The 14,706-nt window shown below is 36.1% G+C and overlaps 1 protein-coding gene across 13 annotated transcripts in view; it reads right to left on the bottom strand.

The window, feature by feature from the left end:
• The window catches only part of sky (GTPase-activating protein skywalker), a 424,014-nt gene that overhangs the window by 99,693 nt on the left and 309,615 nt on the right, over positions 1-14,706 (bottom strand). The window lies entirely within an intron of this gene.

Here is a 14,706-nt window from a genome sequence, read left to right as displayed (position 1 = left end):
GCCTTGGGAAGCAAGATGGTTTGTAATTATTTTTTGCATTGAAAACAAGTACTTTCGCCAGCGGTTAAAAAAAAAATGATAAGCAAGTAAGTACATAACCGTTTTTCTGAGTACTTCTAGGGCTGTGAGCACATAGCTGTTTTCGGTCACTTCTAAACCAAAAGAGATATAAAAAACGGCATATGCAGAAATGTGGGCTCTATATAGTGATAATGAAATATGCAATACAAAAAAAATTTGACAAAAACACATAACTGTTTTCGTTAGCGCAGCGACGATATTTTTAAAATCGTATAAGAAATTGATTATGTGTCTGCACAAAAATATGTCCCGTCTATGACTGTATAAGTCAAAGAAATAAACTGAATTATCCTGTAATTATGCTTAAATATTAATGTTATTAAGCACGCGAATATAAACTGAATTTGGTCAATAGACATAAAGCCATGAAATCATCTCACAACTACGTAAGTGTTGACATGTTTGCAAGTAATTTTTGTTTTTTTTTTTTTGAACGTGACTGCTATCACATACACAGCAATTTTTTTAAACACTGCCAACAAATTTGAATTTTCATGCTTCAATCGAAAAGAAGATGCAACTAAGTATTTTAAACTTTGAATGTTGATTAACGGTCAACAGGCTATATATAGTGAAACACTCAGCATCGTTTTCAAAAACATTTTATCTCGGAATCGAATTTTTGGTGTTTGATGAAATATTTAATTTATATGGAGCAGTTTTAAAACTCGGAACATTGCATCAGATAAGAATCAATTTTGAACTTGCGGGTTAATGCGCTAAAACTTGTATTACTAACATTTCACAAGAAGAATTTGAAATAAGTTTATGATCTATTTTCGGGCTCATCTTATTCCCAGCTCTAAAATTATTTTATAAATGTCTTGCTTGAATGCAAAAACAGAGAGTGTTCTGAAATGCCTTAGCCAGTTTCATTGCAAATATACTTAAGATTATACTAAATACTATAGGTTTCGCATGGGATCATGGCTTGATATCACATCATTAAAAACCCACTTTGGAAAGCGCGCCAAATTGTTTCTCCTCGCAACTTGTTAGCGGCTAATTTGCGGAAAAATACCGATCTGTTAATTTTTTGATTCGCTTTTTTTGATGCTTTGCTTACTTTGTTCATCATTGTTAGCACTGCGGAGTGCAACATACCCTGAGTGCTAATAGGCTATCAACAGAGAAACAAAGCGTTTGTTTATTACACATTATAAGGCCAAAATGAAACAGCCCTCTTAATACGACTGTCGGCATACGTTATTCATACTATCTACAGGCTTTCATGCATAAGGCTGGCGGCAGAGTGCTCGCTATAAGCTATGCTTGGCGAGAAGCAATTATTATATTTCACAAGCTTGAAACCTTTCTGGCACTTTGACAATTTTAAAATTTCCATACGAAATCATTTTCATAGCCCTTCTATCTTTTTATATTTTAGCAACGCTTCTTTCTTCCACTCTGCCTCAGTTGAAGCCTATTCTTAACAGATATTTCTTTTAGCGGGCTTTAGATAAATAATAATAGCTGCTTTTTTTTTAATTAAAATTTTTCTAAGCTAGGTGGCCCCTTGGCAGTGATTTTGCAAGCGCTCCGAGTGTATTTCTCCCATGAAAAGTTTTTCAGTGAAAACTCATCTGCCTTGCATATGCCGTTCTGAGTCAGCATAAAACCAGTAGGTCCCGTCCCGCCAATTTGTAGGGAAAAATTAAAGGGAACACAACGCAAATTGAATTAGAAGCGCGGTCTAAAATCTTTCGGAAGCTATCGCGCCTTACATTTATTTATTTTATAACCGGCCATGGCTGAAAACAATTATTAGTAATTTATATACTTCCTTACATCAATTAATTTGGAAATTTGTGATAAACCTGATGCTTTTTGATCAATTAGTAATTACTTAGAAATTTTTCGAGTACTACATGCTTAATTAGCTACAGATTTTATTTGATTTATTATATGTATAAACCAAAATTAACTAGAACACTTGCCATTGATAACAGAAAACAATTAAGATAAGATGAAGAAACATTTGCAGATAAGATTATAAAAATAAGAATTTGTCGCGATATATTGACGAGGAGGTTAAGGCCAAGCTTCCCTACCGATTTGTGATTCATAATTTTTTTTCTTGCGGTGACCTACATCTTTAATATCGACCACGTTCCCTTGCACTTGAAATCTTCGAGATAGTAGGATAGCTGCGCAGTCAAGTATGTAAGAAGTTAAATGAGGATAACGTTCTAAAAAATTTGACTTAAAATCAAGAAAATTTTCCATAGATTGAGTAATAAATTTCTGGTCTCATATCATAGGATTGAGGAAAACTTTTTTTACTACGCAACTCTGAAACCTATTTTAGCAAATATAATATTTTTTAAGTTTCTCCTTTTAACTATAGTTTTTGTAGATCATCTGAAGAAACCAGAGGCCCTCTAACGATCTAGCTGAAGGCCGACGCCGGACTTCGCTCGAAAGCAAACAAAAACATTCCGCGTTGGAATGATAGACGAACAAACAAATATCTGGCGAAATATTTGACCGTTAAAATTGGTTTATAATATGTACTACAAAAAAAAAATTATTTTTCACTCCGTAAACTAAAAGTTTGCACGGATAAATCTTAAATCGGTGATCCTATTATTCTCTGGCTGGAAGGGATGTGTAGAACGGGAAGCGCTCTAGTGTATATTCTTTAAAGCTGGAGAAGGTTTGAAGTAATTTTGCTGCCCAAAGCAGGCATAAAATCACATGAATATGCTAATGACTACAGACCAATTAGTCTTACTTTCTTCATGTTGAAAGTTCTGGAAAGGATCTTAGATACCCACATTTGGTTGGTCCTATATGGGCCAATGCTTTCTACGACACAACATGCGTACATGGAATGCAGGTCTACAGAAACCGCCTTCCATGGGCTCATATGTACCACAGAGAGATCCCTACACTACAAAGAATAAATTCCGGCAGCCTTTTTAGATATAGAAATCAGCACGGTTGCCAACGCCCTGGACTGGGCTGATAAAAACAGCCTTATCCGCCAATGGACGAAATTAATGAGCACAGGAACTCCCCAGGGAGGAGTTCTCACCGCTTCTGTGCGTGGTCGCGCTAAACGAGATTCTACTGGAGCTCAATAAAAATGGAGAGAAAATAGTCGCATATGCAGACGACGTCATAATTGCTGTATCAAGTTCGTTCCCCTCGACTATAAGTGAAATACAAGAAGGGGCACTTCTAAGACTTTGCGTTTGGGCAGTAAAAAGCGGCTTTAATGTAAGTCCTAGTATAACGGAGCTGATACTGTTTACTAACAAGAATTCCTCAGTTTCGACTTCCCTCTCTAAATGGTACTCCCCGCACTCTATATATGAGAGTTAAGTATCTGGGCATCGAGATAGACAGCAAGCTCAGCTGGAAATCGAATATCGAACGTAGGGTCGGAAATTCTTACATAGCCTTCTATTCGTGTAAGAGCATTGTCAGCAGAAACCGGGTCTAAAACCCAAAACTCGTGATGTGGCTAAGACTTCGTGGAAGCAGTACTCAGATAGCCAATCAGTGCTCCATGGCGCTTAACTCACTTCGTCTAAGGCCGTCAGCAGCTGCAAGAGGTCGTTTCAAACCGAAGCTAACTTCGCAAACATAACCCTCATATGTGTACCTGGTAACAGGATCATCGAGGGCAACCAGAATGCAGACGAGTTTGCAAGAGCAGGGGCACTGCTGGAGGCTGCAACGCGGTCGAGAATCATCGTCTACTTACGTCAATTAAAAGAATTATAGATACCAAGTCCGAAGAGTTAGAAGTCTCCAATTGGTAGGTAGTCTTGGGACACCTGCAAGATAACACAGCAAACATGCCCGAATTACGACAGTAAGAAAACAGAGGAACTTACTAAAGATACGTCGTTGTGATCACAGCCACAATCACGGGCCACTGGCCGCTTAGCTTGCATGCTGAGAGAATGTGGAGAAGAGGAGAGCAAAGAAACAATCGCGCACTACCTTTGTGAATGCCCAGCTGTACCACATACAAGGTTTCTAACTATGGGCAGTTATTTACCGCCGGAACTTGAAGAAGTAGCTAAATGGTTTGAAAAATAAATCAGCAGATTCATTGTCCGCTCCAAATGGTTCGTACGACTATTATGGTTCGGACTGGCTAGCAATACGATATCAGGAGCTACGAATGCTGAATGGTAATGGACACCAAAATCTTAAATACTGCAGAATTTTTTTTAATTGCATTCCTCTTGACAGTAAGAAAATTTTAGGGTTAAATTTTCAATTTAAACTTCTTACAACTGAAAGTGATATTACAAAGAAGTTTAATCTTGGTTAGGAAGTACTGCAAATGAAACAGCTTAAACATAGTTCAAGTAATCACAAACATAAACCGTTGATGAGAATTCAGATTTGTTTTTCACTATTTCTCACAATAGTGAAAGTTATTGATTTTGGCAAAATCAAAATCGTTATGACGTCTATTAAGTACATTATTGGCCTTTACTGAATTGGATAAAGAAGAAAAAAAGGTGGGTATTGCAGTTAATGAAAACAAGACGAAGTACTTGCTGTACTCTATGAAAGAATCGGCGCATTCGCGACTTGGCAGCCACGTCACTGTTGACGGATATAAATTCGAGACAGTTAACAGTTCCGTGATGCTCCGGTTAAGAAAGCATTTCTATCGAAAGTAAGTATCAAACATTACTTGAAAAAAAAGAGCTGATGAAACCCTAAACAATACTACTATTTTTGCGCACACGTGTATACATATAAAATAATTTAATCAAAACAAAGCGAAATATACAAAATTTAGTAGTTAATAATATAGTGCATACAAAATTTGTTAAAACAGAGAATCAAGCAATTAACACCACAAAATCAATCAAGATAAGTAAAACAAAGTATAAATTTCATATCAATTTCCACTGAACGTACGTACTTATGAATGTTACTCTTTTTCGCTTTGTTAATAACTCAAAATTGTTTTTGTTTTGCTGTAATTTAATCGGCTAAACCACTTGAATATGGAACTAATTTTTTTTTGTTTAATTTACATGCTAAATTGAATTACTTAAACATCATATTAAAATGATATTTAGCGCGTTGATAATTGCTCTTGACTAAATTGAAAAATGAAATTAAGTAAAATAAATAAACACTGGTTGTTGACAACTAAATAAAAAAAATTTAAATGTTAGAATTGAACGTAAAATGCAATTAATATTTAAAAATCATATTTAGCGGTTTCGAACACAAAATATTCTCGTACAAACCAACAAACACATACGAAAATGTATGCATGTAATTATCCAAAGTACTGTAAATTACTGTATTAGATTACATTGCTAATGCCAAGAGGCAATTGCGCGGAAAATGATATACATAAGTATCTAAGGTATAGATGCGTGTGTAATGGCTCATCAAACTGTTAGGAGAACTACTTTTTGATTTTCATTTGTTGTGGCTTTAAAGACACTCCCTGAATTTTTTGGGGAGTGTTATCGATGCGGATGGTCCTTTGCCGGATATAGATCCGGTACGTTCCGGTAACAAGCACCATTAAGGTACTAGTCCGACCATCTCGTGAACGATTCAACATAACCAGATTGAAATTTAAAGGCCATACCGCCCACGCCCTAGTTTCATGAGGAACTTTTGCTCGTCAGGGCCTCCCCCAAAGAAACAGGATTCGCCACAGCAATCCCTTTTGAGACAGTCTTTTTGGTCGCTGATAACGAAACTTGCATTCATGTTTTTGAAACGCAATCTGCGCACCTAGAAAAGGTGGATAAATGATCATTTAGAACCAAGTGTATTGAAGTTCTCTAAGATTCGTCATTTAAACTACACTCGGCACCAAGAAAAATACTTTTTCAATTAATCTCTAAGACGTTTTAATGTAGCATCACCTCTGCAATTTCACAGCGGCCTTGAACCACACTACAATAAAGCAGCACTGCAATTGTAGGCCAGCTTGAAAACAGTAAGCGAGAACAGGTGATCATCCAACAGGTGAAGTGAAATATAAAACTAAGCTTCTCCGCTGTTTAATGAGCTTTGCTACTTAAGTAAGAAGAAATGCCAAATTCACTATAAGGCATCATATTCATATTCGCTTTTCTGACCTTCCAATTTGTGGGAACATAGTTTAGGATTTGAATCTGGAGAAAAGTCACAACCCCTACGACTCACTAGAGTTACACGTTTATGAGGAGCACCATGTAGGAACATGGGCAAGGGGTTGACATTTTGGGCTTTTCGTTTCAAACTGAGTAGCTAGTTTGTTTGATTTTGATTTCATAAATGAGGTTATACTGAACAGATACAGAAGTTTTTATTCTCAAGTCAATCACTAGAAAAAATCAAGTACTAATTTTTCAAGTTTTACAAAATAGTAGGCAAAAACAACCCAAAACGCGTGCGAGTATAATGGAAAACAGTCAAAGAGCTTAAATATTAGACAAATATAATATAATTATCTACCTTTCTAATTTATTTCTAAAGTAAGCCAAATGAAATTTTATTAATAAAATTTTACAATCCCGATATTGATACTCATGACACCGATGAGGAAGTACATAACCAAGTCATCTGTCTGACTGACTGATTAACTCGCTAGTTGACTTGTAATGTGTCATATTTCACAAATCATTTAGCGGCTTAACGCGCGCTGCGAATTAAATAAGTGGATGTTATGAAAAATCAGAAAAGGAAAAGTGAGAAAAATGTCCAAAAAAACATTATACTTAAAAGTGAGAGGAACGTAGGCTATTTATTTGAGGTTTTCTATATTATGAAGAGTTGAGTAATAACAGGTTGAATCGTGCGGTTAATAAAGATCTCACATAGACGGTAATGGTCGGACTATTTGTCCGAGAAGCTCAATACAAAAATTTCTGATTTTTTTTTGTTTTATTATTTTATTTACTTCTTATTTTATCGTTTTTCTTCATAAAATAAATGTTTAAATACTCTCATCATTGCAAGGGAGAGATTTCGAACCATAACCCTGGGGGAAAAGCCCTTGGAAATATTAATAAGGCATAATCGAAAAAATGTATCGTCTTGCTACGGTTTTGTCGAATTGTTCTGAAAAAATGTTACTTATTTCAAACTAGCAGGGTACCCGACGTTGTTTGGGATGCGTATTTATATTAAAGTGGCCCTTATTTTTTTTTTTTAATTTTATTTAGTGTATGTGTACGACAACCAATCGCACACCTACCAAAGCATCGCAGTACACACGAAAACTTTGCCCCACCTGTCAGCGAATAGATAAACCGAATTGCACCAAAAGGTTTGAGTCCCTGATTAACGCGTGTAAAAGGTTTAAAATCTTAGCTAAAAGTATTTCATATTGTAGGTAAATTTAAAGATTTTGGAGCAAATACATTTTGACCGATAACTCAGTTATCGATTATTTTATCGAAATATCACAAAATTCAAATGAAACCTGTTACCTTCCTCTATTGTTTGATGCCCATATTGTACGCATATTTAGAGGTTTTAGGTAACCTCATTTTAACCGATTATCGTAATATTGCAGCGAGAAATAATTTTTTTGGTACGCCACTGCATCTATTCATGAATTTGATTTTTAATTTATATGAAGCTGAAAAAAAACTTTGCAAAGACATTCTTTGATATTTGTTTGGAAACTAAGTGTATTTTCCTTCGTTTTTCAAAAAAAAATCCTTAAAAGTAGCTTAATTATAGCTTAAACAACTATATCTTTTTTGTTTCTCACGCGATTTTAATGAAATAAGTTCTAGATTCCCTTCTGGATTACAGGCTATCCATCTGTGAAAGTCTCATATAAATCCATTTGTTAGTTTGCGAGATTATCGATATCATACAGAAAAACAGACAAACCGACAAACAGACAAACAGAAAAAAGTGGCGCCGATGGATTCTACGACATTCCAAACGTCAAGTACACTCAGTTTTTTTTTTAGACATCTTGGATGTACAGACGCGATTTTCTAGAGATTTATTATAGTATAGAAGATTGTCATGGATCGTTTGTATTGTATATTTCAATTTTTTTTTACTTCATTTAATTCTCATTTTGTATTTTCTTCTTTCTCCTTTTTCAATGTTCTCAGCATAATTTTTTTGTTATGGCTTTTATTTTACTTTAATTAATATCTCCTTTTTTTTACCCTATAACGATTTTCCCAATTTATTTCTTCTTTTGCTCAAACTTGTATATTAATTTCATATAGTATACAATTATAGCCAATCGTTTATCTGTTTATTTACACCATTTCCGGAAAATCATTTTTATAATCGTCCCATTAATTTTTATACTCAGTTGAGCAGAGCTCACAGAGTATATTAACTTTGATTGGATAACGGTTGGTTGTACAGGTATAAAGGAATCGAGATAGATATAGACTTCCATATATCAAAATCATCAGTATCAAAAAAAATTCGATTGAGCCATGTCCGTCCGTCCGTCTGTCCGTTAACACGAACTTGAGTAAATTTTGAGGTATCCTGATGAAATTTGGTATGTAGGTTCCTGGGCACTCATCTTAGATCGCTATTTAAAATGAACGATATCGGAATATAACCACGCCCACTTTTTCGATATCGAAAATTTCGAAAAATCGAAAAAGTGCGATAATTCATTACCAAATACGGATTAAGCGATGAAACTTGGTAGGTGAGTTGAACTTATGACGCAGAATAGAAAACTAGTAAAATTTTGGACAATGGGCGTGGCATCGCCCACTTTTAAAAGAAGGTAATTTAGAAGTTTTGCAAGCTGTAATTTGGCATTCGTTGAAGATATCATAATGAAATTTGGCAGGAACGTTACTCTTATTACTATATGTATGCTTAATCAAAATTTGCAAAACCGGAGAACGACCACGCCCACTTTTTAAAAAAAAATTTTTAGTCAAATTTTAAAATAAAAGTTAATATCTTTTCAGTATATAAGTAAATTATGTCAACATTCAACTCCAGTAATGATATGGTGCAACAAAATATAAAAATAAAAGAAAATTTCAAAATGGGCGTGGCCCCGCCCTTTTTAATTTAATTTGTTTAGGATACGTTTAATGCCATAAGTCGAACAAAAATTTACCAATCCTTGTGAAATTTGGTAGAGGCTTAGATTCTAGGACGATAACTGTTTTCTGTGAAAAAGGGCGAAATCGGTTGAAGCCACGCCCAGTTTTTATACACAGTCGACCGTTTGTCCTTCCGCTCGGCCGTTAACACGATAATTTGAGCAAAAATCGATATATCTTTACTGAACTCAGTTCACGTACTTACCTGAACTCACTTTGTATTGGTGTAAAAAATGGCCGAAATCCGACTATGACCACGCCCACTTTTTCGATATCGAAAATTACGAAAAATGAAAAAAATGCCATAATTATATACCAAATACGAAAAAAGGGATGAAACATGGTAGTTGTATTGGTCTATTGACGCAAAATATAACTTTAGAAAAAAACTTGGTAAAATGGGTGTGACACCTACCATATTAAGTAGAAGAAAATGAAAAAGTTTTGCAGGGCGAAATCAAAAGCCCTTGGAATCTTGGAAGGAATACTGTTCGTGGTATTACATATATAAATAAATTAGCGGTACCCGACAGATGATGTTCTGGGTCACCCTGGTCCACATTTTGGTCGATATTTGGAAAACGCCTTCACATATACAACTACCACCACTGCCTTTTAAAACCCTCCTTAATACCTTTAATTTAATACCCATATCGTACAAACACATTCTAGAGTCACCCCTGGTCCACGTTTATGGCGATATCTCGAAAAGGCGTCCACATATAGAACTAAGGCACACTCCCTTTTAAAATAATCATTAGCACCTTTCATTTGATACCCATATCGTACAAAAAAATTCTAGAGTCACCCCTGGCGCACCTTTATGGCGATATCTCGAAAAGGCGTCCACCTATAGATCTAAGGCCCACTCCCTTTTAAAATACTCATTAACGCCTTTCATTTGATACCCATATCGTACAAACAAATTCTATAGTCACCCCTGGTCCACCTTTATGGAGATATCTCGAAAAGGCGTCCACATGTAAAACTAAGGCCCACTCCCTTTTAAAATACTCATTAACACCATTCATTTGACACCCATATCGTACAAACACATTCTAGAGTCACCGCTGGTCCACGTTTATGGCGATATCTCGAAAAGGCGTCCACATATAGAACTAAGGCCCACTCCCTTTTAAAATACTCATTCTCACCTTTCATTTGATACCCATATCGTACAAAAAAATTCTAGAGTCACCCCTGGCCCACCTTTATGGCGATATCTCGAAAAGGTGTCCACCTATAGAACTAAGGCCCACTCCCTTTTAAAATACTCATTAACACCTTTCATTTGATACTCATATCGTACAAACAAATTCTAGAGTCACCCCTGGTCCACCTTTATGGTGATATCTCGAAAAGGTGTCCACCTATAGAACTAAGGCCCACGCCCTTTTAAAATACTCATTAACACCTTTCATTTGATACTCATATCGTACAAATTCTAGCGTCACCCCTGGTCCACCTTTATGGCGATATCTCGAAAAGGCGTCCACTTATAGAACTAAGGCCCACGCCCTTTTAAAATACCCATTAACACCTTTCATTTGATACTCATATCGTACAAACAAATTCTAGAGTCACCCCTGGTCCACGTTTTTGGCGATATCTCGAAAAGGCGTCCACCTATAGAACTAAGGCCCACGACCTTTTAAAATACTCATTAAGACCTTTCATTTGATACTCATATCGTACAAATTCTAGCGTCACCCCTGGTCCACCTTTATGGCGATATCTCGAAAAGGCGTCCACTTATAGAACTAAGGCCCACGCCCTTTTAAAATACTCATTAACACCTTTCATTTGATACTCATATCGTACAAACAAATTCTAGAGTCACCCTGGTCCACCTTTATGGCGATATCTCGAAAAGGCGTCCACCTATAGAACTAAGGCCCACGCCCTTTTAAAATACTCATTAACACCTTTCATTTGATACCCATATTGTACAAACGCATTCTAGAGTAACCCTGGTCCACGTTTATGGCGATATCCCGAAAAGGCGCCCACCCATAGAACTAAGGCCCACTCTCTTTTAAAATACTCATTAACACCTTTCATTTGATACCCATATTGTACAAACGCATTCTAGAGTACCCCTGGTCCACGTTTATGGCGATATCCCGAAAAGGCGTCCACCCATAGAACTAAGGCCACCTCCCTTTTAAAATACTTATTAACACCTTTTGTTCGATACCCATATTCTACAAACGCATTCTAGAGTCAACCCTGGTCCACTTTTATAACGATATTCCGAAAAGGCGTCTACCTACAGAACTAAGGCCCACGCCCTTTTAAAATACTCATTAACACCTTTCACTTGATACCCAGATTGTACAAACGCATTCTAGAGTACCCCTGGTCCACGTTTATGGCGATATCCCGAAAAGGCGTCCACCCATAGAACTAAGGCCCACTCCCTTTTAAAATACTCATTAACACCTTTCATTTGATACCCATATTGTACAAACGCATTCTAGAGTACCCCTGGTCCACGTTTATGGCGATATCCCGAAAAGGCGTCCACCCATAGAACTAAGGCCCACTCCCTTTTAAAATACTCATTAACACCTTTCATTTGATACCCATATTGTACAAACGCATTCTAGAGTACCCCTGGTCCACGTTTATGGCGATATCCTGAAAAGGCGTCCACCCATAGAACTAAGGCCACCTCCCTTTTAAAATACTTATTAACACCTTTCGTTCGATACCTATATTGTACAAACGCATTCTAGAGTCAACCCTGGTCCACCTTTATAACGATATTCCGAAAAGGTGTCCACCTATAGAACTAAGGCCCACGCCCTTTTAAAATACTCATTAACACCTTTCATTTGATACCCATATCGTACAAACAAATTCTAGAGTCACCCCTGGTCCATCTTTATGGCGATATCTCGAAAAGGCGTCCACCTATAGAACTTAGGCCTACGCCCTTTTAAATTACTCATTAATACCTTTCATTTGATACCCATATCGTACAAACAAATTCTAGAGTCAGGCCTGGTCCACCTCTATGGCGATATCCCTAAACGGCGTCCATCTATAGAACTATGCCCCACTTCCTCTTAAAATACTCTTTAATACTTTCCATTTGATACACATGTCATACAAACACATTCCAGGGTTACCCTAGGTTCTTTTTACTACATGGTGATTTTCCCTTATTTCGTCTCCACAGCTCTCAACTGAGTATGTAATGTTCGGTTACACCCGAACTTAGCCTTCCTTACTTGTTTTAATTATGTTTATGCACAGCAGGTCATCAATCTGGGATATAAGTACGTAAATAATATAAGATTTTTTCTTTTTCATTCCAATACAAGCAAGATAAACTCGACACGTGATTGTAGTAAATCAAGCAAATAAACATAAAAGTTGTGTTCTGTCCGATAAGAATAAAAAATCATATATATACATAAGTTTCGTATTGTTTTTACTATTTGAGTAAATAAACACATAACAAACAAATTGTGTATGTGCCTTTTATGCAAATTTTATGAAAAGAAAATAGGTAAACAACTCAAACCCAGACAATTCTTCTAGATCATAAACAGTCAAACAGACAACAAAGAAGCAAATTTGAAATTCTAATTTTATTAACAAAAGGCAACTCTTATGCAAATATTAGTAAACGGATTTAATTCAAGAGTTAAGTTGAGAGTGACGAGCGTAATAGCACAGCATTTTAGTAAAGGGTTCATATGTAAGAGGTGCCAGTTTCAATATCTATGTATTACTATGGTAAAAGTAAATAGGCGAGCTAAGTTTTCCAAAAAAAAACTTTGCAAACAACATCTCTCTCAACGGTTATGCAAAACAGACGAAATAAAATAGTATTTTTAAGCCTAAAATAAGTTCCCTCATTGGTAAAGAATACAAATTTACTGTGGATTACATTTGACGAGAACATAGCTTGTTTCTCATGTCAAATATATTTTCGTATTCTGAATATCAGCCCTTTTAAAACACTGCAGAGACTTTTACGTCGTTGCAATAACTCTGAGTCTCTTATAAAGCTTAAAAAAGCCTTTCGCAACAAAACATAATATAATTATTTCGCGCGGACAAGCTAAATGTGGGAGCAAGGTGTATGGGTCGACGTGGAACGTCAAAAGCAGTTGTTTGCTCTTACACTCGAAGAGGTTGTGAAATACTTCCGAGGGGATCAAAAAAAGTTATGGAATGAGTTCGGGGCCGGTGTGGTAAGCAATTACAACGCGGCGCACAGTGGTTTAAGTTGTACTGACACGATAACCAAATTCAATATCCATACCAAACTTTAATATATTTGTACAAACTTAAAACTAGAGGCTTCCGTAGTCGTTGATTACGAATTAGATTTTTTTTAAATAAAAAATTGCGCACCATTTTTTTTTTTTTTTGTTTTTTGTTTTTTTTTTTTTTTCAAAACAAAATAATGCTACTCAACTGAAATATTGTATGTGTGCGATGTGCGATTTCGCATGAGACACACGAAAGTTTAACCGACGGATACAATTTTTACATTTTTAGGATAAAGCTGTTTTGCAAAACATTCGCAAGTATGAGAGTACAACTTTCGATGTTTCTAAAAAAAAAACAAAAAAAAACAAAAACACTTATAGGGATATGTAAGACAATTCCCTTTCACTCACTTCCTTGTTGAAACTGTAAGTTTTCTTGGACTCCCCTTAGAAGACACTGATGACAAGTTGTGAGTGGTCGCACCCATTTGATGGGCACGGGATGCCTGAACTTAGTTTTATTCGAAGTCAAACAGAAATAAAGTTATAAGCCAATATATGAATCACGCTATGAAAAGGGGGTCTTGGCCCCTGACTCCAGAGTTTGTGGGTATATTGGACTATGCGCTCGAGTAGACCTACAAATAGCAGTACATATCGGAAAGAGTATATTTTCACTGTCAAATAATGCAATTGATGTTATATGATGATGCACCAAAATGCAGTTTTTTCAAAAAGCGCTCGGGGAGTTTCCGTAAAATTTTTCTGCTGAGCTTATTTTAGATCAGAAAATAGGAACCCGAAAAAAATCTGATGCGGTCTCAACTCGCATTAAAACATAGTTCAGGCACTCATTCTGGGCCGAAGCACTGGTACAACAAAAACAGCACGGGTTTGAATCGAGCTCAAGGCCTAATAATAATTATTATATCATTATTATTGTTATGATAAATTTTTTCTTAATTGAAAAATATATTAAATTAGAATAGAAGAAAGAAAAAATTTAGACAACTATCAAAGCTCGTTTTATAGATCCATTTCGAGAACTGCTATTAATACATCCCAGAGCACGGGGAAAAAGTGTCAATAAAATATGACACTATGGCATCATTGCCATCAAACAAGTCCAATTTTCACATCCATTCTGCAACAGATGTCGCAGTGCGTGAATATCAATTGGCAAGAACCAGAATAGAAGTAGGAATAATGAAGACAAACAAAAAGCCGCTGTGATGGCTGAATAGTTATAGCAGTGGCGCCTAAACGTTGCCGATGGAGGAATTTAGAAGTTCCCGAAATGGATCTAAAAAACGAGCTTTGGCAGTTGTCTAAATTTTTTCTTTCTTCTATTCTAATTT

Source organism: Eurosta solidaginis, chromosome 2 (assembly GCF_040869045.1).
Source record: "Eurosta solidaginis isolate ZX-2024a chromosome 2, ASM4086904v1, whole genome shotgun sequence".
In the NCBI taxonomy this organism is placed as follows: domain Eukaryota; kingdom Metazoa; phylum Arthropoda; class Insecta; order Diptera; family Tephritidae; genus Eurosta; species Eurosta solidaginis.
Note: the sequence above shows the minus strand (reverse complement) of the source record. Positions and strands in the feature narration are given on the sequence as shown.